Genomic DNA, 25,697 nt, shown 5'->3' with positions numbered 1-25,697 from the left:
CTTTTTATTTTCACAAAAGTAAGTTCTTTAATAGAACAGACCATCTGTTTTACTCAGCAGCTACACTGACCTAGAACAACATTTCAGTGCTTAGCACAGTAGTTCACACTCTGGCAGTTAAGGGGAAATGAACCTCCGTGTGAGTCAGCTGTCCGTTATATTGCTGCCATGTTTTTTTTTTTTTTTTTTTTTTTTTTTTTGTGCTGTACTGGGTTTGAACTCAGGACCTCAAGTGAACTAGGCAACTACTGTTACCACTGAAGCCACTCTGCCAGCCTGTAAGTGTTTTCTTTATGTTTATTTATGTTATTATATTTACAAATTGTTTATTTGTACAAACCTGCAAGGCAAATATTGTTATTTTTTCTATAGGTAAAGATGATGAAGTTTTAAGAGTTAAAGCAATTTGTTTAAGGTTAGAGAGTTAGAAAGAACTAGACTCAGATAGTTGTTTGAGTCCAAACTCTTTCTGGGGTTTGAACTCAGGGCTTTGTCCTTGCCAGGCAGGTGCTATACTGCTTTTGCCAAGCTTCCACTCCCTCATTTTGTTTTAATTATACCAGAGTTTGTCACTGGGACTTAGAATCTTTGTGGATAGAGGATTGTGAAATGACATTAAAACATCAATAGCAGCAACAGCAGCAAAACCTGAGTCCAAGCTGGATGAGCCTACCTGGCTCTTCCCCTCAGTTCCCTGGGTTGAGGGCTTGACAGGTGGGCAGCAATTTGCTGGTCTATTTGGAATCTCTGTACTTCCACCTGCTGCAGCCAGCAGGTACTTTTTGTTATGGGGCTTAATATTTGGTCAGATATCTTGCGATTTGCAATGAGCTATAATATGAGGCAAAACTACATAAATGATACAAAATAAAAAGAGAAGAGTATACCAAATACATGTGTATACATATATATATACATATAAAATATGAGTAAATCAGATATACTCCTATACCACTAAGTATACCAAAGAGAGTTTAGTTCAGTCCAGCTGGACAATTTAAAGAAGTTTGTCCACATCCCATTCTTTTTATGGGGAAGTCAGGGTATAGGTGAAGAAGCTGGTGTCTGGGATACTTCCGGGTCTAGTTGGTATAGTCACCTACCAGACACAGCACTGGGGACTAAGAAGTAGAGGGAAAGTTCAGTAGAAAGTAATAAATAGACTACTATTGTTAAAATTTTTTGGTTTTTTTCAGAATTTTTGTCTCCTATGTCTGTGCTTCTAAAAATGTATTCTAAATCATATTGTATATGTATTTATATATCTTGTTTTATACATCTGCTCAAATATTTTTTGTATTATGTAGTCTTTGTAAACAATATGTTTCATGATTGATTTTTTATTCATCTAGAGAATGTTATTTGTTAATTATTTTTACTAAATGTTAGACAGTTAAATTATTTCCAGGCTTAAAAAATATTCAAGTATCAACTATGTGACTTTAACCTTTGCCTTATTTAAGATAATTTTTTTAGGATAGATTCTGAGAAATAGGATTATTGGACCAATATAAGTATTCTTAAGGTTCTTGCTGCACATTAAAATTGTTTTCCAAATTGTTTTTTCATTTACAGTTTTACTGATATGTCAGAGTTTCTGTTCATTGTACCCTTGACAGCATTTATTATTTTCTTCAGCTCTTTAAAATTTCATAGGTGTTGTTTTTCTCTGCATTTCTATAGTCATTAATAAGATTAAATGTTTTAACATATATTTATTCGCTGCATGAATACATTTCTCTTTTGTGAATTGTGTATTTATTTCCCTTGTTCATTCTTTTATTCTATTGGGAAGTTGTGCTTATGATTTTTTAAATTGTGATTTATGTCCACTCCTATGTAAATAATTTATTCATCTTCAGTATTTCTCATTATTTTTAAGTTCAAATATTTGCACAATTTTTAGTATACTAATATATTAGTATATGCTATGTACTAATATTTATGCTATTTAAAAAATGATTTGAATTTTTTTTCCTTTTAACTCTAATCCATCTGGGATTTACTGGTATATAGTGTGGTATAAAAATCTAAATTGCTTTCCATGTTGACCTTACCATGTGTTAGATAATCCTTATATCCTATTATGAATTTGTGACTCTTGCAGTGCACAGATGTTTGTGCATTTTCTTTGACAGGTTTGATTTCAGAGTTGTACATTATGATTGGATGGGGAGTGGTGAGACTTCTATATAACAGTGACATGATTGTGGATAATTTATCTTTGACTCATTTAAATTTTACCTTGTTTTATACACACTGATATCCCTCTCTATATGTATATGTATGTATATATATACACACACATACATGCACACTTTGATAATTTAGAACAATCGAGGAGCACTGACTATGCTATATTACTTGTTTGTACACTGTCATTTGTTATTATTTTTAAGTTAGCTTTTGTAGAGTGCTCTGATCAGTGGAGGTAATGCAGAGTCATGATGAATGCACTATTTTGTAGTTTGCTATTTTAGCATGCCACATTGGGATTATTTAGTTTGGTAATTTGATATGGTGCCAGCATTTTCCCTTTAAGGTTGACTACTGTGGTGTTACATTATTACTCCTATTGCTACTTCCTGCTGAGATTTGCACTTGAGCATTACAGTTTTTTTTTCCAGAGCAAAAAATGCAATTAATATGCTTTTGGTTGGCCATTTCTCCAACTGTAATTATTTAATTAACTACCTCAGGATTCTTTTCACTATTTAGTTTGAAAAGCAATTCTATATTTCCTAACCTCTTGTAGCATTATTGGTTCCAAAATGTAAAATTCATTTCCTTCCTTCCTTCCCTTCCTCCTTCCTTCCTTCCTTCTACCCTCTCTGCCTCCTTCCCTCCTTTTTCTTGTTCTTTTTTTTTCATTTTAACTCCTTTCTATATAACACAAAAAACATGTTTACTGTATTATTGTAGTACAGGGTATTTAGAAATATAATGATCTTGAATTAACAGAGATTATAGTGGAAAGGTTGGGGGAAGAGGTCACAGACATGAATAGGAGTAGATTACAATAGGAAGGATGTTGCATATTCAGTTAACTCTGTGAGTTAAGCAGGTATGTAAATGAGTATACTAAGAACTATGCAGGTTTAAGGGGGTTAGCTACTGTTCAGACTTAGTTGATTATTTCCATGGGGGTAGTATAGACCTAGTATTACCAGATTCTGATTTTTTCCAAGATATACTGGAAAACTAGATTTTTGTGTGAATCCTTCTAATTTGTAAATATTGGCAGATCACACTTAGGAGATATAGAGAGCATGTGGGGATAATAGTCTGGAGGGTTATAGAGGATTAGAGGGTTAGACTTCAGTCACTGAGATAGATGGATGTGAGCCATGATGGAATTAGTCCCCACAGCCTAAGAAATGGTGGTGGGGTCCTGAATGTTTCCTTCTGTATTTGTTAGTTCCTTAAGGCTCAGCCAGATGTAATTCTACCCATGGCTAATGGTGCTTCTCAAGGCTTGCAATTTGGTGAGTGTTAAACACAAGAAGAAATTATAATAAAGTGCAGTAAGTATTATAATAGAAGAAGTATAGGATAGTCTAACCAGGATTTGTGTGATCAAAAAAGGGTTCCCATAAAAAGTAGTGTATTAGCTGAGACAAAGGGGTTTAATGTAGACCAACATGCTGGGGATGTGTGGGCTGTTGTGGGTAGAGGACAAAGCTTGCAAAACCTACAAAGCTGGAGGCAAGAGAGGGTGGCATATTTAGAAATTGGAAAGTAATTCACTTTTTGCAACTATTCTTCATTTTTGACATAACTTTTTATAAAATTACCATCCTAGGCAGTTTTTATACAACATGAAGAAATACGAATTGAATAAGAAGACAAATAAGTAGAGAAGTGGTTGAATGTGAAATACAATGATAGATGAATATGTAAGAATAGAAGATTGCTGCTATTGTGTAGTAGGATTCTTTGTTTGTGCTAAGTATTTACTTTCCCATCAGAATAAAGATGTTGAGTGTTTACTAGCTATGTTTATATGTGTAGCAAAGGACTACGGTGAATACCAGAATCATAATCTGAAGGATCTTTATAGAGTTTAAAATCTGACTTCATCTGATGAATTAAACTTTATCTTGAGTTAATGTGAATTCCTGATCCTGAATTTCAAATAAGTACTTCCAAGTACAGAATGGGAAAGGTTTACAAGCAATACATTTGGCAGAGAAAAGGCAGGTGCAATGTGGTCATTTAAAAAAGCCAAGGCTGCAGTAAGTTTATTACTGTTTTAGTATCTGGATGAGAGTTGATAGTTTGTTTTCTTTGGAGTATACCTAGAATGTTATATTCAACCCTGGCTGCCACAGTTTAATAGGATGTATAAGTGATGTAGTATATGTTCAGGGGAGATAGCTAACAAGATACCATTGCAAATGAAAGGTTAAAGATGTTTTAATGTGGAAAACAAAGTACAGACATCAAATGGCTTCATTTTTTTTTAAAAAAAGAATCAAACACAGAAAATTGACTAGAATTGTCATGTTTTGGCACCAAGTGAGTAACATTGTATTAGGTAGATTGAGGTTTCTAGGTTGGGGAAATATTAGGATACAGGAAGAAAGTAAAGGGATACTTTTGACTATATACTATAGATGCATACTTCTCTTTTTGTTTATGTTTTTGAGACAGGGGCTTGCTAGGTCACCTAGGCTGAACTTGAACTTGCAGTCCTCCCATCCCTGTCTCCCAAATGCTGGGATTATAGATGTATACCATCATACTCTCCTGGCATATGTATACTTTATGTTTATTTCTTTCCTAGTCATTTTTGGTGGCTGTATCAAAGCATTATAGAAATGTGTAACAACAGACATGTATTTCTCACAGTTCTGGATGTCTAGGATCAGGATGCCAACATGACTGGGTTCTGGTGAGGACTCTGGCTTACAGACCTACCATCTCATTGTATCCTCATGTGGCCAAAAGAGGGAAAGAGAGAGCTCTCTGAGGTTCCTATAACAAGAGCATTCATTCTTTCAGGAGTCTACCTTCATGAGTCTAAGCACTTCTAGAGACTTCTCTTAATCCCATCAAATTACTGGCGAGGATTTCAAGTAAGAACTTTGGGTGGATTCAAACAGTCCATAACAAACAAATCTTTATTGTCTGTTATATGATCCACATAACACCTAAAAGAATCAAACATGGAAAATTGAGTAGAATTGTAATGTTTTGCCACTAAGTGAATAACATTATATTGGTGGATTGAGGCTTCCACATTGGGGGAATATTAGGATATAGGAAGAAAGTAAAGGGATATTTTGAGCACCTACTGTAGATTTTGTTTTTTTGGTGGTACTGGAGTTTGAACTCAGAGCCTTATGCTTGCTAGGTGAGTACTCTGCCACTTGAGCTATACCCCTAGTTATTTTTCCAAATATGGTCTTGCCCTTTTTGCTGGGGCTGGTCTTGGACTGGATCCTCCTATGTACACCTTGTGCATAGCTGGGATTACAAGCACATGCCATATCTGGCTTGCTTGTTGAGACTGGATCTCATTAACTTTTTGTCTGGGCTGGCATTAAACTGAGATCCTCCCATCTCTCTGCCTCCTAAGTAGGTGAGATTACTGGCATGAGCTACCACATCCAGCCCCTGAAGATTATTTTTAAAATAATTAACTTGTCTGCAAAATATTAACTTTTTATAATATAAAATGCTTAAAATTTTGGTAATTCCATGTTTGTGTAAATCTGCATAAAAAAGTCAATCTACTTCAAATGGTTTCTACATTCTGTTCTTAAAAAGCAGGCTAATAACAATAAATGTATATACAAGAATTCATTAACTGCAAAAATAACACAACACAAAATGAGATATAAAGGACCTCAATGTTCTGTATACTGTATCTTAGTGTTTCTTGTGACTGAATTTTCCGACTTTGGCATTTTCTGCGCAGGGGCCATGCTAATCTTCTCTGTATCGTTCCAATTTTAGTATATGTGCTGCCGAAGCGAGCACAGACTTTGGCATTTTCTGAATACAAGCACCCAACATACCAGGAACACAGTATATCATCTTCTCTTTGAAAAGAGAGATTGCGCACATCCATGTTTATTGCGGCACTATTCACAATGGCCAAGTTATGGAAACAGCCAAGATGCCCCAGCACTGACGAATGGATTAAGAAAATGTGGTATCTATACACAATGGAATTTTATGCAGCCATGAAGAAGAACGAAATGTTATCATTCGCTGGTAAATGGATGGAATTGGAGAACATCATTCTGAGTGAGGTTAGCCTGGCTCAAAAGACCAAAAATCGTATGTTCTCCCTCATATGTGGACATTAGATCAAGGGCAAACACAACAATGGGATTGGACTATGAGCACAGGATAAAAGCGAGAGCACACAAGGGAGGGGTGAGGATAGGTAAGACACCTAAAAAACTAGCTAGCATTTGTTGCCCTTAATGCAGAGAAACTAAAGCAGATACCTTAAAGCAACTGAGGCCAATAGGAAAAGGGGACCAGGAACTAGAGAAAAGGTTAGATCAAAAAGAATTAACCTAGAAGGTAACACCCACGCACAGGAAATCAATGTGAGTCAATGCCCTGTATAGCTATCCTTATCTCAACCAGCAAAACCCCTTGTTCCTTCCTATTATTGCTTATACTCTCTCTACAACAAAATTAGAGATAAGGGCAAAATAGTTTCTGCGGGGTATTGAGGGGGGGAGCGGGAGGGGGTGGAGTGGGTGGTAAGGGAGGGGGTGGGGGCAGGGGGGAGAAATGAACCAAGCCTTGTATGCACATATGAATAATAAAAGAAAAATGAAAAAAAAAAAAAAAAGAAAAGAGAGATTGCATGGAAAAGATAGGCTTCTGCCAGGCCAAATTAGGCATGACAGTTGATAACATAGGAAGAAGCAGCTCATTCCACTTTTCATTAACAACTCATGTAAGAGAGGTTACTAGTAACTTTACTGATTTTTTTCCTTGAAATCCAAACATATAATATTTTCTACTTGGAGCTAATTCCATCCCCAAAGCTCCTCTATCACAGGAATGCTTTCTGTGGATGGAACACTGGTTGCGTAAGTCTGTACAACATAGTTGGCTAAATTACAAATGTTCTGCTGTATGAATGGCAAGTGATTCTACAGTTGGACAATACTTTCTGATGTGGCACTAGGAAAGGGAGAACTGCTGAAGTGCAGAGTGGTTTTAATTCTTGCATTTAAAGGGTTTTAGACTCAATTAGAGAAGGAATTTGGTTTGTATTTTGCACTGATTCTCAGTAATCTGAGAAGTAGAGATGAAGAAAGGAATAATTTTGCCTAAGAATAGCAGTCAGAACAGTGAAAGACAAGACAGTGCTTATACATTTTGCTTACGCGAAGTCTGTGCATGAATTCTGCCCCTGTTGTCTGTCCTCATAATAGCTCAGAAAGTAATTGCTCCTTCCTCAAGTATAAACCATATGATATCATCTGGTCCCGCTATCTTCTGTAGATCTTCATCCAGTCTATCCTCTGCAATATACACTTTGTCACCTTCATTAACTAGGAGGTAGAGTTGCTTTGAATACTAACATCTATCTGATAGACACAGACCTAAATCATCTTCTTTAAGTTTATTCCTTTTTAGTAGCTCTTGGGGTTCTGGGGAAGGAAAAAGCTCTTTTCATACTTGGCAATGTATGTGTAAAGTATGTCTTTTAGGTACCAAAAATATTAAAAGATCATGATTCTCTCATTATTTTAACCTACTTGGGAACACAAACTGTTGACAAAGAATGAAACTAACACAGTAGTTGTAAATAGCAAATAACCATCACAGATGGTGTGTAGTGCAGATGACCAGAACAAGGAGTGATCCCTATTGGTGGAGTGGTAAGGAAAGCTAAATACGAGGATTCACACATCCCATAGTTTGAAGGGACTACAGAATCATTTTATTCAATAACCCATTTAAGATTTGATTAGTCCACAGGAGACACTTCTGAATTAGAACCTTAACATCTTTGAAGGAAACTAAATAACGAAATATTCCTTGTTAGATTTGGGAGCTTTTATGTCAAGTGTTTATTTTCCTTAGATGAATTCTAAATTCTTCAGGGGTGTTAGTATTTTTATTATCCAGTTAGTATTTATTCTCTTCTTGATAAATCCAGCTGAAAGAGTGCTGAAAAGAGCCTTTTATTTCTATTGTCAAATGTGAGTTCACCTATAGGAATGAATTTAGAACGGTCTTTTATTTCATCTCTTCATATTTTTTATGTAAAAATGTGTTTTGGAATTTTTCAGAATTATTTGTGTCTAGGTTTGGTGATGTTTTCTAGATGATGGGGGAAAAACATTGCTTTAAATTACTTGATTTATGCAGTAGTCCTGGTTTGGGAAAGGAAGGGCTACTGTTAAATTCTGAATTAGGGTGAATTCAGAAGGGAGGGACAGTTGTAGAAACTTTGACGAATAGCCAGAACATATAAGTTTAGCTTTTTTGATACTGGAAAAGTTACAGATTTGTAAAAACCACAGTAACTTTAATTGGAAACCAATGTAAGTGTAAATGGTGACCAAATGTGAACTGGAGGTGAAGTATCCCCAAAGATAGATTTGTAATTGATCTACCGTGGTGGTCTTGTAACAATGGAAGGAGAATAGAAATATCCTCTGATATTTATACAATTCAGTAAAAAACTAACAATCTCAAGGGAATGTATGACATTTGGAATCTTGAACAAGAGTGTAGGAATTTGGAGGTAATTGGTATAGCCTGGAGCCTATCTTGGCATATGTTAGCAAATTTTGAAAAAAAAAGTTCTCTTTCCAGATTTGTTAAATGGGAGAATTTCTCATGAGCAGCTATGGAATGAGGACAATAGGGAAAACAAGAAACTGATGTTTCCTTGCCATCCTTATGGGCAGAAGAGGGGGCCAGTCCCTCTCTAGAGTTTGGCAGTAAATTTTGTGTGAAGGATAACTGAAAGCAGTTAGCCAGTTATCCTGGGTGTCTTTAAGGTTCTGGACATGTATTTGTAATTATAGGCAAATATGAAAAGACTGTTTGAGTGTCATTTGGAATTTCATAAGTGAACTAATGTTAAACAGCATTGAAAGACTTTATGTACATGTTTAAACTACTGACAATGGTTCCTGGTGACTTAGATACTGTATAAATCCTTTTAAAAATAAAATACAATTAAGCAGGATTTTCTAATTTTGATCTGTGGAGAAAATCTAGACTTGCTCTTCATATTTTGATTTTTTTCATTTCAGTTTCATTTCTGAGAACTAAAAGCAGGATTAAAATTCCCATTTAGATTTAGTTTTAAGTTGTCTGGTATAGAAGATAACTGGAGACAGTTAGGATAAGTACTGTGGGAATAGTCTCAAGGTTGGCTTACAGGTATCTGACTGGAATTGGCTAGCAGGGTTGTTCATCAATAATGAGATCGCAGGAAAACTATGAATGGTTGGATTGCAAGCCCATGATTTTTGTGGTATCACTATTTGACTTGGAGTTGAAATCCCATGATGTCTTATCACCATTTTTTTCTGTTCTACTCTGGTTAGAAGGAATTCTATTCAGTAAATCCAAGGACAGAACTTGACTTAGTGGCTTTCAAATTTTTTGTTAGCATATCCCTGGGAGTAAAAGATATATTTGTGAACTTAGAAGTTTATATAAACACCAAATAACACAAAAATGGTGAAAGTTATATTATAAACACTAAATAACACAAAGGTGGTAAAAGTTATAATCATGAAATGAATCTCTAAAGACAAATTCAATTTATTAACTTGACAAAAATCCCTTTTAGCTTTCACTGAGTGACTTTTTTATTTGTATCTTTAAGGAAAAGCAGTTTCCCATTTCCCACCTTCTTCTATCCCTCCCCATTTTGTAAGAAGAGATATTTTCTCATAATGTTTTTTTCTTTTAATAGCAATTTTGAAATAACTTTGGGATATCACAGTTTGTATATAGGGTTTTATCTTTAAAATATATTATGAGTATTTCTTCATGTTACTAAATATTTGAGAACATTTGAAGTGGTTATGTTATCATATTGGATATGTCACGGTTTATTGAGCCATTCCTCTACGACTGGATTTAAATGATTTCTAATCTAAAAATTAAGTGAAATGGCAGCTCTTCTAAATATCTAGTATATCTTACCATGTTTAAAGAGTAAGATCTTAATCTGACTCTGATACCCACAGTATATTATTATTATTATTATTACTATTATTTATGGTTCTGGGGTTTGAACTCAGGGCCCACGCTTACTAGGCGTAGTAATGTATGCACATTTATTCACATGTGCATACATTGTTTGGGTCATTTCTCCACCCTGCCTCCCTCCTCTTTCTTCCCCCCTCAGTTTCACGCAGGTCCCGTTGTGCCCTTATCTGATTTTGTTGAAGAAAAGACATAAGCATAATAAGAAAGACAAAGCGTTTTTGCTAGTTGAGTTAAGGGTAGCTATAAGAATGATTCCTACTATTGCTTTCATGTACCCAAGTGTTACGACCCATGTTGATTCAACTCTAACTGATCTTTACATTGGTTCCTGATCCCCTGCTCATGATAACCTGTCATTTTAAGGTTTCTGTATTAGTTCCTCTGGAGTGGGGACATCAAACGCTTTCGTGTTTTGGGTTTTCTACCTATTCCTATATCTCCCATATGTGCTCTCCCCTTTTCTTGTGATCCAAGTCCAACCACATGGCTGCATTTGCCCTAGATCTAAAGTCTGCATATAAGGGAGAACATACGACTTTTGGTCTTCTGAGCCTGGCTGACCTCGCTCAGAATGATGTTCTCCAGTTCCATCCATTCACCTGCAAATGATAAGATTTCATTTTTCTTCATGGCTGAGTAAAATTCCATTGTGTACCAGTAATAAATTTTCTTGATCCATTCATCAGTAGTGGGGGATCTTGGTTGTTTCCATAACTTGGCTATTGTGAGTAGTGCTGCAATAAACATGGGTGTGCAGGTACCTCTGGAGTAACCTGTGTTGCATTCCTTTGGGTATATCCCCAGGAATGGGATTGCTGAATCATATGGTAGGTCTATGTTTAGATTTTTAAGAAGCCTCCAAATTTTTTTCCAGAGTGGTTGCACCAGCTTGCATTCCCACCAGCAGTGTATGAGGGTTCCTTTTCTTCCACATCCTTGCCAACACTTGTTGTTGGTGCTGTTTTGGATTATGGCTATTCTAACAGGGTGAGGTAGAATCTTAGTGTGGTTGTGATTTGCATTTCCTTTATGGGCAGAGATGGTAAGCATTTTTTCATGTGTTTTTTTGCCATTTGAATTTCTTCTTTTGAGAAAGTTCTGTTTAGTTCAGTTGCCCATTTCTTCATTGATTCATTGATTTTAGGAGAGTTTAGGTTCTTAAGTTCCCTGTATATTCTGGTTATCAGTCCCTTGTCTGATGTATAGCTGGCAAATATTTTCTCCCACTCTGTGGGTGGTCTTTTCAGTTTAGAGACCATTTCTTTTGTTGTGCAGAAGCTTTTTAATTTTATGAAGTCCCATTTATTCATCCTTTCTTTTAGTTGCTGGGCTGCTGGTGTTCTATTGAGGAAGTCTTTGCCTATACCTATTTGTTCCAGAGTGTTTCCTGCTCCTTCCTGTAGTAACTTCAGAGTTTCAGGTCTGTTATTTAGGTGCTTGATCCATTTTGAGTTGATACTACTACAGGGTGATAGACATGGACCTAGTTTCAGTTTCTTGTAGATGGGTAACCACTTTTCCCAGCAGCATTTGTTGAAGAGGCTGTCTTTTCTCCATCGTATATTTTTGGCACCTTTGTCAAAAATGAGGTGGGTATAGTTGTGTGGATTCATATCTGGGTCCTCTATTCTGTTCCACTGGTCTTCATGTCTGTTTTTGTGCCAGTACCATGCTGTCCTTTGATATATGCACTCATGGCTATAAACTTTCCTCTTAGGACTGTCTTTATGTGTCCCATAGGTTCCGGTAGGTCGTGTTTTCATTTTCATCAAAATTCCAATGACATTCATTAAAGAGATTGAAAAATCTACTGTTAAATTTATATGGAAACATAAGAGGCCACGAATAGCCAAGGCAATACTCAGTCAAAAGAACAATGCTAGAGGTATCACGATACCTGACTTCAAACTATAAAAATTTATAGTTGGCAAAGATCTTTTATATGTGTTATCTCACTTGATCCTTATAAGAAATTTATTTAGTATAACTATGAATATTATTGAAAAACAGCCTCAGTCAGTCAAAATGAAATTCAAAAGCAGGATCAGAAACTCAGCAATTTTGGCAATTTTGCTTTGCAGTCACTCTAACCTATAGCATTCTTCTCTTTGTATAGTATGGTTTTCTTTTCTTTCTGAGTCTGACCTCAGGACCTAATGCCTGCTAGGCAGGCACTATTCCACTTGAGCCACACCCCAGCCTTCTTTTACTTTAGTTATGTTTTGAACAGTGTCTTGTGTTTTTGCCTGAGGTGACCTCAGACCACAATCCTCCTGTAGACGTGTACTTCCAAGCCTGAGTTTTTGGTTGAGATGCAATCTTGCTAACTTTTGTCTGGGTTGGCCTGGAACTGCCATCCTCCCCATCTCTGCCTCCCAAGCAGCTGGGATTATAGGTGTGAGCCTCAAGACCCAGGCTTTATATAATTTCTATTGAATTGTATTTCTTTATATATTAACCTTGTCTCTATAATGAAGAGTATTATTTTCTTTTCTTTTCTTTTCTTTTTTTTTTTTTTTAGTGATACTGGAGTTTGAACTTAGGCCTTAGAGCTTGCAAAGGAAGCTCTCTACCCCTTGAACCACACCTTCAGCCCTTTGCACTCTGGTTATTTTGGAGATAGGGTCTCACTTTTTATCCAGGCTGACATCATGCCCAGGTTTGTTTGTTTGTCTGTTTGTTTCTTTAATGGTGAAATAAGGTCTTACAAACTTTTTGCCTGTGTTGGCCTAGAATTGCTAGGATTATAGGTATGAGTCACCTGCACCAGCTTTCCCTTTTCTTACCTTCCTCTTCTTTCTCCTCTCCTCCCCTTCACCTTGGTCTTTTTGTTTGGTGATTTCTCCCCAAACTCCCCCCTGAAGAAACATGAAAAATTTTAGGACTTCAACTACCACCTATTATCACTGACTCCCAAAGGTGTTATTCTGACCTTTTACCTGAATTCCACTCCTTAGCTACCCATAAGACTGCTTCATCTTGATGATACTCAGAATGGCATCTCACCCCCAAGTGTCTAAAATTCATGTTAAATTCTGTTCATACACTGTGTAAGCCCCAACTGAACCTTCTCTTCCCCTTCCTTTTTGGTTGGTAGCTGCATTAACTACACTGTCTTTCAAATTAAGGACCTAGAAATTATCTTTGATTGAGCCATCTCCTTCACTCTTTTCACATCTGTTTCATTGTTACAACTTTCACCAACATTCCCGCTCTGGCCACAATCACTATCGCCATCTAGCAAGTTTCAGTATCTACTTTGGTAGCTAGTATTCTGAGCTCTTTACATGTATTGGCTCTTTTAATTCTCATAGCATGCTTTTGAGGTAGTTATTGGTATTTTTCCTATTCTTACAAGTGAAGACAATTTTAGAGGTTAAGTTGCCCAAGATCATACAGATGACTTGTAGAGGAGCCTTGCAGGTTTGGCAGTCTCTGCTGTTACCAAGTCATGATAATTTTACCTTTGAATCTTGCAATGTTATTTTCACCTTACTTTTTGAATCTTCCCATATCCCATCCATCTTCACTGTGAACGCTCCAATTTGAACTCTCTCCATCTTAGGTATGGGTTAACAATCTGCCTGTCCTCCATTGCTTTTTCTTCAAGTCCATTTTCTACACAGTTACTAGAAATGACACCACTACAGAGCAACTCCTCTTTTTCAAATAGCAGTAGCTCCCCAACACCTGGAACTCATGTCCAGGCTTCTTATCTCTCTATCAGAAACTGTCTTGTTACTTGGTTTATGATGACTTCTTTCCTTCTGTTTCCTCTTGTGTGTCTCAATTTACTTTCTAGCAACTCCAAACTCAGTGGTTCTGAGGTCATTCACACTAGAAATGGTATGTTTGAGTATTTTTTCCCCCGAATTCCTTTATGGGCTCCTCTTTTTTTTTTTTTTTTTAATTTTCTATTTTTGGTGACCTAAGATTTCTCTTTTTTTTTTTTTCCTTGCGACTATTCCTTTTCTTTTGTTTTCTCTTGTACTTCATGCGTTTGTTTTTCTCTTTTTGCAGAACAGACTTATAAGATTTAATTCTGGAATCAGTTAATCTTCGGAGCCTTCCTTGAATCCTTTCCTCCCCTCTCTTTCCTTTGTGGGTTAGTGTAGTGCTATGGGCACATACTTCTAACAGTGTGCTTAGTCTGTAGTGTGATGGTTTGTTTTGTCAGTTTTTCCCACTCAGATTCCCTGAGGGAAAGGAGCTATGCCACATTGATATTTGTATATAGCATTTGTAAAGTGTCTGACAAACAGCAGTGATTTAATAAATTAGTGTTTGTAGGATTGAGCTGAATTGTTATATTTATTTTTATATTTTAATACTTTCTATTGTATGTGGCATATATTGCTTGCTGTTTAAATACATGCTGTGTGAGTTCACTTGTTGGTATGAAGCTATGTAATTTTTCCATTGCAAATGGAAATGGCACTAAACAGAAGGACATGTGGGCTGTTTGTTACTAAAACAGCTGATCTTTGAATAATTTCATTAATTCTTCTAGCTATCTGGAATTCATAATTTATCAGATAAGTAAAAATACTTTTTATAGTATTTCACTGGAAACCTGATATATTAGAAGTGGTGGCTTGCATCTTGCTTTTGCTTCGCTAAGTGATACTGTAATATATATCTTTGAACTTTAGTTTCTCACCTGAAGATTCTGACAATTAATGGTAATAGTCTCTATAGGCCCCCATTTTGGTGCTTTCATAAATATTTACCTTTTGTCCTGATCTAGACTTTGTGTTTTCTCCTGAACTCCTCTTTACCTTATGGTGATTGGCTCACATCACTGGATTTCTTTTGTTTGAAGATCTCTTGGGAATCATTTAGCCTGTTTTCTGGTGATTCTTCCCATTTTCTAAATAGAAGTAATTCTTGCTCTTGCATCTGTTGTTTTGGAAATTTCCCCTGTCTGTGTCATGTCAGGACTTTTCATCCCTATGGTCTAGTAACATTCTGCCAAATTCTGTGTTTTCCAACTTTTGAATTTGGTAGAAGGATATGCACTTTATTGTTTCAGCCTCTGTATTTGTGGGCAGGAAAGGCCTCCTCCCCTAACCTATACATTCTGTATACAGCTGTCAGCATATGGTGTTCCAAGTAGTTCACATTGATTGTTAATGAAAGAAATGAGATTAGTCAAATTTGCTTAAAACTATGTACTTAGTTTTCCATTTTGTGCTTACCATGCCCTTTTTGAGTGATAGTATCTAAGTGTGAGATTTTTACCATATTAATTTTTTGCTCACTGTCATTTCCATTTTTATTTGTAGTGCAACACATTGACATGTATACTTGAGTATATTATAGAGTTTATGGACAAATGCTAAGCAGCTTGTTCTAGTATTAGGATGTGAAGAATGTTCTAGCTATGTAATAGTCACCCCTTATTCTTAGGGAATATGTTCTGAGAGCCACAGTAGATGCCTGAAACTATGGATAGCACTGAACCCTATATATACTATTTTTTTTCAATACATATATGCCTGTGATAAAGTTTAATTTATAAATTAGGCACAGTGAGATACAACGGACAACATAACATAATAAAATAGAACAATTACAACAATATTCTCAAATAAAAGTTATATGAATGTGGTCTCTTTCAAAATATCTTGTACTATAATCTTGTAATATTGTACTGTATTTGCCTTTCTTGATATGATGTGTGATAATACAATTCCTATGTGATGAGATGAAGTAGACGACTATGCCCTTAAAACACACTTTTGGCCATAACTTTTACAGTTTGAGTTATAACAGCAAAACTAGTACAAATTTATTTTTCTTTCACAATTTCATAGAAGGCTCATTCTTAGTGTAAATCTTGGCAACTTCTACATACAGCTTTTTTTTTTTTTTTCCTTTTTAGAACTTTCACCTTTCAACTTAAAGGAAGCACTTTATGATATCTCTCTGGCACATCCCAATTGCCAGAGCATTGCTTTTGTGCTTTGGGGCTGTTACTAAGTAAAATAAGACTTACTTGAACACAGGCACTGGGATTCCCCTGACAGCTGATTGGATAAGTGAGAGAGCTACTAAGTGACTAACAGGCAGGTAGTATATGACAGCATGGGCTTGCTCACAGAGGGATAGTTGATTCATGTCCCAGCTGGATGATGGCGTGCGATTTCTACATCCAGAATGACACATAGTTCAGAAACTTATGAATTGTTCATTACTAGAATTTTTCATTTAATATTTTTGAACAGCATTTGACCTTGGATAACTGAAACCATAGAAAGTGAGACTACAGATAAGGGGAGCTTCTGTGTTAGGTTCTACTATTGTTCCAGCTGACTTGTCTTTTAATTTCAGTGGAGTCATTTTAATTTTTTAGATATGTTTTCTCAGCCATCACCTATGGTTGTTTCCTGACAGCATATGAGAACTGCCAGCAGAATCAGCTGTTTTGGAAATAGTTGTTAAATACTTTGAAAGTATGAGGAATTAACTAACCTTTTGCATCTTTTAACAGCAGATTCGAGTATAAACCTTTAAGCTCAGTCTTCACCCACAATTGAATTCATAATTGCATTTGCAGTTTTTCCTTCTTATTTTTTATAGTTTACTGTTTCTCAGCCTTACTCTTAAAATACCAGATAACAAAATGCTTTCTTCTGTGATTTCATCCCCCTCCATAATTGTGAAATTACAATATACCCCACGGGATAAAGAGAAGGAAGACAAGATATCAACCTTTGTTTCACTTTTTATCTCTTGAGAATGCTTTAGTAGTCCAAGTTACTTACCTGTTTGTTGATCTTTTGTTTGTCTTGCATTAAAATGACCCATGCTAGGTAACATCTGTAGACAGTTGATTATCACGTCACACAGTATGCTTTTTGGGTCATATGTTTTTGGTTTTATTGTCAACAAAAGTAAAAGCTGAGAACATATTTTTCTACATACAATTTTCACTAGTGGATATTTGGAATAGTTTATTACCCACATCTTTGGGGTTTTGATGGGACTCTTGGCCTGAGAACACTGTGACCATTTCAGTATCCTACTGTTAGTCTAAAGATTCCCAAAGGTTACATTATTGGGACTGTACTTATGTAAAACATTGTTGTTATTTTTTTAAATCACGACCATAGGTTTTTTGGTTTTTTTAAAATCAAAATCAGTTACAAACAGTAAGGCCAGAAATTTTCCAAATGTTTGCCTGGAGTTGTTTCTATTTTTAATTTTATTGAAAGTAGTTTTTCCTCTGATTATATAAATAATGTATATTCATTTTAAAGAATTTGGAAAATGCTAAAAGGTACAAAGAAGAAAATATACATTATTAATCCTGTAACATCCAGCAAGAGATTATTAGCACTTTAATAGGTCCCATTCTTTTTTATAAAAGACATATATTTATAAATTGACCTAGATATAGTTTAGTATTTATATTTTTATTATTAAATAGTTAATAAGTTAAATGTATAGTATCTATAAATTATAAAATATGAAATTATAATAAACATCTTTGTACTATTGCCCAGCTTAAGGTAGACATTATCAGTAGCTTTGAGGCCCTCTGAGTTGCTAAAACTTTATCTGAATTTTTAGCTATATTTATTGGTAATGCTAGAAATTTAACTATTTATTCTTCACTTATGACAGCCTACCCTTAATTAATATAATACCAGTTAAAAATCAGTTACAAATAATGGTTACCAGAGGCTAAGGACAATAGGGATGAGGAAGGAAGGGGAAAGGCTCGTCAGCAGGTACAAAGTTATAGTTACACAAGAGAAATAAGTTCTGTTGCACAGTCAAGTGACTGTAAATATTAGTAATGTACTATATTTTTCAAAACAGCTAGAAGAAAAGACTTTGAATGTTTAAGTCACACAGCAGTGATAAGTATTTGAGATAGATATGTTTACCCTGATTTGACTATTACATAAAGTCTACATATATTAAAATATTACATGGCACCCCATAAATATGTGGAATTTTTAAATTAAAAAAGAAGCCATTTTCATATTTCAGAGCATTATAATTTCATATACTCTACTCTCATACCTTGTATTATTGTATTTTACTCCTCTACATTTTATAAACCTTGTATTATTACAGTATTTCTTTCAAATGGTTAGTAATTTTTTAATAAAATTTAAAGAATACCTTTTAGAACACACGCTTATTTATACTTTTTGGTATATTTTCACTTCTCTGCTCAAAGTGTCTACTTTCTGCTCTTTGTCTGTTCTTTTCTCTGAATTCTTTATGTATTTATGGTAGTTATTTTAAAGTTTTTGTGTGCTATTCCAAACAACTTGATCACTTGTAGGTTTACTTCTATTATTGTTTGCTATCCTGATTTTTGGATCACATTTTTCTGTTTCTCCCCTCACCCCCATTTCTCATTATTGTTGTTTACTCTTCCAGCAGGGCTTTGTGATCTAAGCACTGGGAGGCACTAGATCTCCCTGTAGTTTCTGACACCATTCCTTTCTTCCCACTTTGCTTACTCAGTTATGAACCTTTGGTATTGAAAGGAAGGGGGGAGGGGGAGAAATAACCCAAACATTGTATGCACATACAAATAAAAGAAAAATAAATAAATAAATAAATAAATAAATAAGATGTTTCAATGATGGAAGATTCGTAAGTACAATTTCACTTTGTTAAATTTAAGGATCTTGAAAAGACTTATAACCAGAGATGTTTGGTGGAAAATTAGCTATAGTAAACCATGGCTCTCATGGCATATTTTATCTGGACATATAAACTTGTGATATGCAACTAAAATTATCTAGAGAAAGAAAAGAATTTGTGGTCTGAGATGCATGACTACAAATCTTCCAATATTTTAGTTATGAGTAAAGGAGCATCAGACAGAAATAAAGTATAAAGATTTAAAAAAAAAAAAAAAGAAAGGAAGTGCAGTAGCCATCGGAAGGTGAAAATAACTACCTTTGTGTTTGGGACTTTGCTACATTTCCATTCCCATACCAGTGTAAGTATCACATTAAAATTTTGACTGGTTTCTCCTTGTTCCAACAATGTTCCTTTGTCTATGGTAGATTTTCTGTTCTTCCTACCTGTGACTCAGGCTTGATATTTGTCCTAGTGATATTAGTGAATTTTGGTTTCTGCTAACCTAGGAATGGCTCATCTCTTTCTGGTACTTTGTTCTTTACAGCTCCCTGTGCTGTGTTCTTCCCCCTTTTTTATATTAATATTATTGATGTTATGAGAACAGTGATCTTTCTGGCCTGTGTATAGCATATATAACTAGAATTGAAAACCTTTCTCTTCTTTGAATTTATTGTTTTAAAATTTGTTTTAGCTGAGACATTAAAATAAAGAGAAATTAGCCCCAAATCTCAACCTTTATGTGTGTATAAACAATAGAAGCCAATTGTGAAGAAACTTTGCTTCAGTAATGTTTGTATGCAAATATGATTATTGAGAGATGAAGTTGAGTTTTAGCAGGAATAATTAGGGTACTTTGAATCATTAAACCTGAGGAATACAGTGTTCTTTTAAACTACAACTTATGAATCTCTAAGACCAATGATTTTTCCCGCTTTGTACACAGCCTATTCTAGAATTTAACTATCTTTCCTGTCTGGAAATCTTGCTAAAATTTATTGTTTGTCTCTTGTTTTCTACTTTTTAAACTTATTTTCTTTGATAACTTCTTTGTGATAGATTTTGTGTATAACTATATATTAATTCTTCATTCTGAAATTGATAGAGCTCAAGAGTGCAAGGAGAGCTTTCTTAGAATCTTACATATTGTATTCTGTCTTCAGTATATCAGCATTGTGCATTCAAACATGCAGCTTAGTCATTTAGACTTGTTATTTTCGGTGATTGTCTTCTTTCATGTTTGCTGATATAGCAAACCATTGTACCTTCAAATAACATCCCATTTGTTTTGTACCATTTCTGATAATTTTCTTAATGTCTTTTGTTCACTGTGAATTGGGATTCATTTTGTTTCATCATAGCATGATTCTCATACTTTACTTTTTTCATTCTGTCATACAAATGATCATGAAAATTTAGTCCTGAATGTTCACCATCCATTAGAAATCTTACTAAAGTTCTTTGTGTCTGTGAAACTTGTTAGTGTTGTGTGTGACTTGTCAGCTATTAGTCTGCATTTTCTTAATTTGTCACATTGGTTAAAATAAAATGTTTGTATTTATATGTTTTATAGAAAATAAAATTTATTTATATATAATTTTTTCTTATCTTAGAAGAATTACCTTGTTATTAATTATCCAGTTATCATATTTAACCCCATTGAAGCAGGGGACTGATTTTTCCTGTGTATGGATCAAAGAATGACTGACTCTATTTTGGACTACCCTAGACTGTAAAGATGTAAAGTACATTTTTTTTTTCACATTCACCCAACAAGTTGAATTAAGCATTTTAGAGAAATTATTAATGAGAGAAAGAGAGCGAGATTAAAAAATTTACGATTGTAAAAAACTGGGTAGGTGTAGTTATGTACTAAGTGTCAATGACTATGTGTCACAGACTATCCTAATAATCTGGGGAAATAACATTAGGTATAGAGTTAGACTTAATTCAGATTTAATTTTATTTGGGAAATAGTTTTTTTTTTTAACACTTCTCTCTTCTTATTGCATCCTCCACCTGTCCTACTTTTGAATCTTAATTATTGCTGTTATAAGAATGGAAATATGTTTAAAATGGCTTGAGTTTACCAAGAAAACCATGTCACTGAACTACGTTTCCTGGTTTTTTTTGAACTACATTTCTTGTTTCATTGTGTTGTATTATGTTAGTCATGAGGGTGATATTGTTAACTTTGGCATTTGGATTATTTGTTAGATTAAATCATGATAGCATTATGTTGAAAGAATGTGAATGTAATATATTTATATTTTTGGAAAGTTATTATTTCTTGAACCATCATTTATATCTGGATTATTTTGGAACAGAAATAGATGAGTTTTTGCTCATGTTGAGTAGGCTTGTTATGTTTACTTCCTAGACATGTTTAATAATGTGTGTGGGAGTATTTTATTTAGTTTTTTTCTTATGAGTACATTGCAAGCTTGGGTAATAACTGAACTGGGGCCTTTGAAAGACGTTTAAAGAGTTGGAGAATGAAGGGTTGGAGATTTAGCTCAGTGGAAGAGCGCTTGCCTGGCAAGTGTAAGGCCCTGAGTTCGGTCCCCAGCACCGGAAAAAAAAGGAAAAAAAAAAAAAAAAAAAAAAAAAAAGAGTTGGAGAATGAGAATATAAAGTACTTGGTTTGAAATTTGTATAGGCTCAAAATGAGAGTAAATTACTATTAGCATACCTAGAAAATAAATTGTAGTAATGCATAGTAACAAGTCTGAGAAATTTTTATTTAGCTCTCTGATTCATCCCACTGATAGCCTGTAGAGGGCATTACATGTACAATAAATATAGCTTTGTCATTTCAAGTTTTAGCTAAAGTCATTTAATTATTTCATCTAAAGTCTTATAGGGTAAAATGGGTTCTGAGTTATTCAGATATTCAGTGATATGTCATAAGTATCAAAATTGTTATTTTTGTGAATATTGAGTTGAGGTAAAAGATAGTTATAAAACTAAAATTAGTTCTATTGGATTTTTTTGTTACAATAACATTTGCTTTAACTGACTCTATTTCCTTTTTGAGGACTAAAGGAAGAGAGAAAGTGTAGAGGGACTTTGAGAAGACATAACGTAAACCTTCCTGAGAGCTGTTTGTCTGGAGTGGATAGTTAACAGTCCTTAGTATATGTGTGATAGTCTTAAATTTCTTGGGATACCACAAGAGTGTCCTTCTCACTGAACAAACAAAAGACAAGCAAAGGTTTCTTATTGAAGCTATTTTCTGAACTTAAGGCAAAGAATTGTCTAGTTCCTTTTATCTTTGAGATAAGTTGATATAATTAGAAAGTGTAAAAACTTATAAAATGTTTTTCCTTTGGGCTAAGTGTACAATTATTTAATTGTATATAAGAACGGGCTGAGACTATTAGATTGGATTGGCAGTTGTAAAGACCTTTGGAGTTTCCCTTCACAATGTAAGTTGATTAAGTCCTTGTGGTTGAGAAGTCTGTCTTCTCATTCTGAGACTTTAGTGTTCCTTTCTGTAAGTTGGAGAATTCTTAATTGTAACCTTTGTTTTGCTTTTACATTTTATAAGACCCTCCCGTCCGTCCTTCCTTCCTTCCTTCCTTCCTTCCTTCCTTCTCTCCCTCCCTCCCTCTCTCCCTTTCCTACTGGAGTTTGAACTCAGGGCCTTGTGCTTGCTGGGCACTACCACTTGAGCCATACTGCCAGCCCTAAAAAAACATGGAATATTTCACAAATTTGTGTGTTATCCTTGTACAGTGGCCCTGGTGATCATCTCTGTGTCATCGCAATTTTAGTATATGTGCTGAGATTATTAAGTGCAAAAGTGATATACTTGTATTTTTGTATACATACTGCTGACTAATTAAGAGAGCTATCACTGTTTTTAATGGAGTTTGTTAGTAATGGGAACTGAGTAAGTGAGTAATTGATTCTGAAGAAGTAATTGGTGTAAAAGCTGATCTTTATAGGTAATTTATTAACTAGGAATCCTGGTGCCCTAAGAATGCTGGTGCCCTCATTTCTTTGATGAGGTAATATGATATAGTCTAAGCCAGCTTTGGTGGTATACACCTGTAGTCCCAATACTTGGGAGGTTGAAGTGAGAGGATCACGTGAGCGCATTTTGAGATCTGCCTGGACAACAAAAAGAAAAAAAAAAGAATATATATGGACCAGACTCAGAATTAAATAATTTTATTATAAGGTAGTCTGGATATGATCTATAAGAGCAATGCAATTAACATGCACATGAGAGTATAATTGTACACATTAAGGGTGCAGCCACTCTCATTAGTTTTTCTTCCAATCTTGGTTTTTCTACTCTCTGGGATTTGTAATGCATCTCTCTAAACTTTAATCTCCTCTTCTCTAAAGTGGGAGTAACAAAAGTATCCACTTTATGGAGATGTTTGAGTTTAAGTAATCCAGATTACGTGCTCAGTGTAGTGCCTGGTGCATAGAGCAAAGGATTATAGGATTTCCCTCATTTTAAGAGTAAAAGCAAAATTTTCAAAGTGTCTTTGAGGAAGCTGAGCCCACATTTATTTGCAGTTTTTTTTTTTTTTTTTTTGTGGGTTTAAGTGGATGAATTGCAGCAACTCTCAGGGGCAACCTCCAGGGATTTCTGAGATTTATTTAAATAACAGTGACTTTGGATTTTGTATTATATGTCTTCTTATGGTGGTTTAGGGCTACTAAATCATTTTGGGGAATGTAGAGGATCAGTATGACAGAAACTTCCATCAGCATCAAGTGACCAGGGGCTAATAAATCTAAAATATTTTATTCTGGCACAGTTAATAATCATTCAGAAATGATTTTGATGGAACATATAAATGAAGAAACCATTCTAGCAGATCAAGATTCCAGTCCTGATATTAAGGGGAGTAGGGCATAAGGGAAAAATGTGGTGGGTGGGAGAAGTCCTTGAAAAGTTGTTAACTTGGATAAGAGAAATACCAATATCTCTGTGGTCTTTCAGGAACAAAAAACATCTTTTGCAGAGGGCCTAGGGTTTGAGCCAAGATATAAAGTGACCTTCCTGGCTGCTGGCTCAACCTCCAGTTTCCTAGGGAGAGTCCATTAGCATTGCTTCAGTGCTTGACAGTGGGCAGCAGAGCATTTAGCAGTGGGAAGTAAGGAAATGATGGTTGAAGGGAGGAATGACTGTTATTTCTCACCAGCAGATAGGTACACACCACTTGCTGAAATGATTCAGCACTTTAAAGTTGAGAGCTGTGAGACTTTGTGGGTTGCACATGGGGAACACAGGACCCAGGAGGGTCAATTGGAATCTTCTGGGATTGTTCTTTTCCCTCTTGCTCTGAATTACAAATGAATGTGTGGTTGTATGCTTTTCCTTCTTTTTCTCCTAACTCCTATTCCTGTTCCCAAAGTTCCTTACTATTTGTAATAGAGTATTCTAGACCACTGCAGGTAAAAAAAATTCCATGCTGGGGGCCAGGGGCGGGGAGGGAGGGTGAGGAGGAGATGGAAGGTTTTTCATCTGTTCCATCAGTATGGAAGGTACTTCCATCTTTTCAAACTGCATTATTCTATTTCACTCACTCCCTGGAAAAAAACAGATCTCTTGTCTGGATCTTTTTGTTTTAATGATTTCCATGAAAAGGCTTTTACCCAGGCTCTGACATGACTGTCAGAACACACATTTAAATGCGAGACTGCTTAAAAGGCCATTGATATTCCCTGGTGGAAAAGAAAGTGCTTAAAAAAAAATCCATCTGTCCATATGCAAGTTAACCCTGATTATATTCTCTCCTCTCCTCTCTTCCCCATATGCAAGTTGACCCGACTATATTCCCTCCTTTTCTCTCTTCTCTCCCCTCCTTTTCCACTCTTCACCCCTCCCTTCCCCTCCCCTCCCCTCTCCTTGCCTGCCTCTCCTCTTCTCTCTGCTCCTTCCTCTTTCCTCCCTTCCTCCCTCATCTTTCCTCCCTCATCCTCCTTTCCTCATCCTCCTTCCCTTCCTCCCTCCCTCCCTCCCTTCCTTCCTCCCCCTTCTTCCTTCCTACTTTCTTTCCCTCGCAGGTTAAAGTCAGACCTTTGGTTCAACAAGATGAACCCTAGGTCCATCTCCTAAGCCTTTCATTTTATACATTGATAGCTCTAATTAATTTAATCCAGATCTAGTAGAGAAGAAAGATTAATTTTGGTCTCAGGCTGCTGTTTATTCTTGATAGATGGATCCTTTTGACTCGTTTCTCTGTGTGTATTTTGGATATGTTATTAGAAGTAAATAATGAGTGTGATAAAACAATGCTGTATACCATAGGAATTATGTGTAGCATTTTTAATCAGAAGAAGATTTTGACATGAATTCATAAAGGGGTAGTGGGAGTTTAAGCTCATGTCAGATTACTGTACTGTATAAGCAATCTGTTATAACAAATGGGTTCTTAAGTAAATCAGGTATTTGATAAGATTTTAATTAATTGATTGCCACATGAATATGGAGTTTTCAACATGGTCAATCTGTTCTGTCGGTGAGAGAATGTTGTGTACATTAACCAGCAACAACTACGTTCATTATTTCTGTCTCTTTCTTTCATGAAATGTGATGATTTTATTGCATAAGCAAGAGACATAAGCAATAAAATCTATAATAAGAAAAATGTTGCTGCTACTGAAAGTTATACTCCTTTCTGGAAAAATTAATATAATCATCCTGATTTTGTTCACTGTAATCTTTCTCCCTGAACTCACCAAGACATTCGTATTTACTTACGAATACTTAAAATCATCTCGTAAGACCTAATTACTTTTTCTGGAGTGACTATCCCAGACTTTCCTCATGTTACTCAATCCCCCAGTTGTACGTCAGTCTACGTTTCAGCACATGCTCTTTTATCTCATTAGGTCTAGGTTTA

At 35.3% G+C, this 25,697-nt stretch overlaps 1 protein-coding gene, 1 non-coding gene and 1 pseudogene across 6 annotated transcripts in view; 1 reads left to right on the top strand and 2 right to left on the bottom strand.

The window, feature by feature from the left end:
• The window catches only part of Exoc6b (exocyst complex component 6B), a 556,197-nt gene that overhangs the window by 178,070 nt on the left and 352,430 nt on the right, over nt 1–25,697 (top strand). The window lies entirely within an intron of this gene.
• On the bottom strand, nt 5,917–5,985 carry LOC141415196 (U6 spliceosomal RNA; annotated as a pseudogene).
• On the bottom strand, nt 22,522–22,629 carry LOC141415192 (U6 spliceosomal RNA). Its single transcript, XR_012440206.1, has one exon. It is a non-coding gene; the product is annotated as a U6 spliceosomal RNA (small nuclear RNA).

Source organism: Castor canadensis, chromosome 12 (assembly GCF_047511655.1).
Source record: "Castor canadensis chromosome 12, mCasCan1.hap1v2, whole genome shotgun sequence".
Taxonomy (NCBI): domain Eukaryota; kingdom Metazoa; phylum Chordata; class Mammalia; order Rodentia; family Castoridae; genus Castor; species Castor canadensis.
This window is presented reverse-complemented; position numbering and strand designations above follow the sequence as displayed.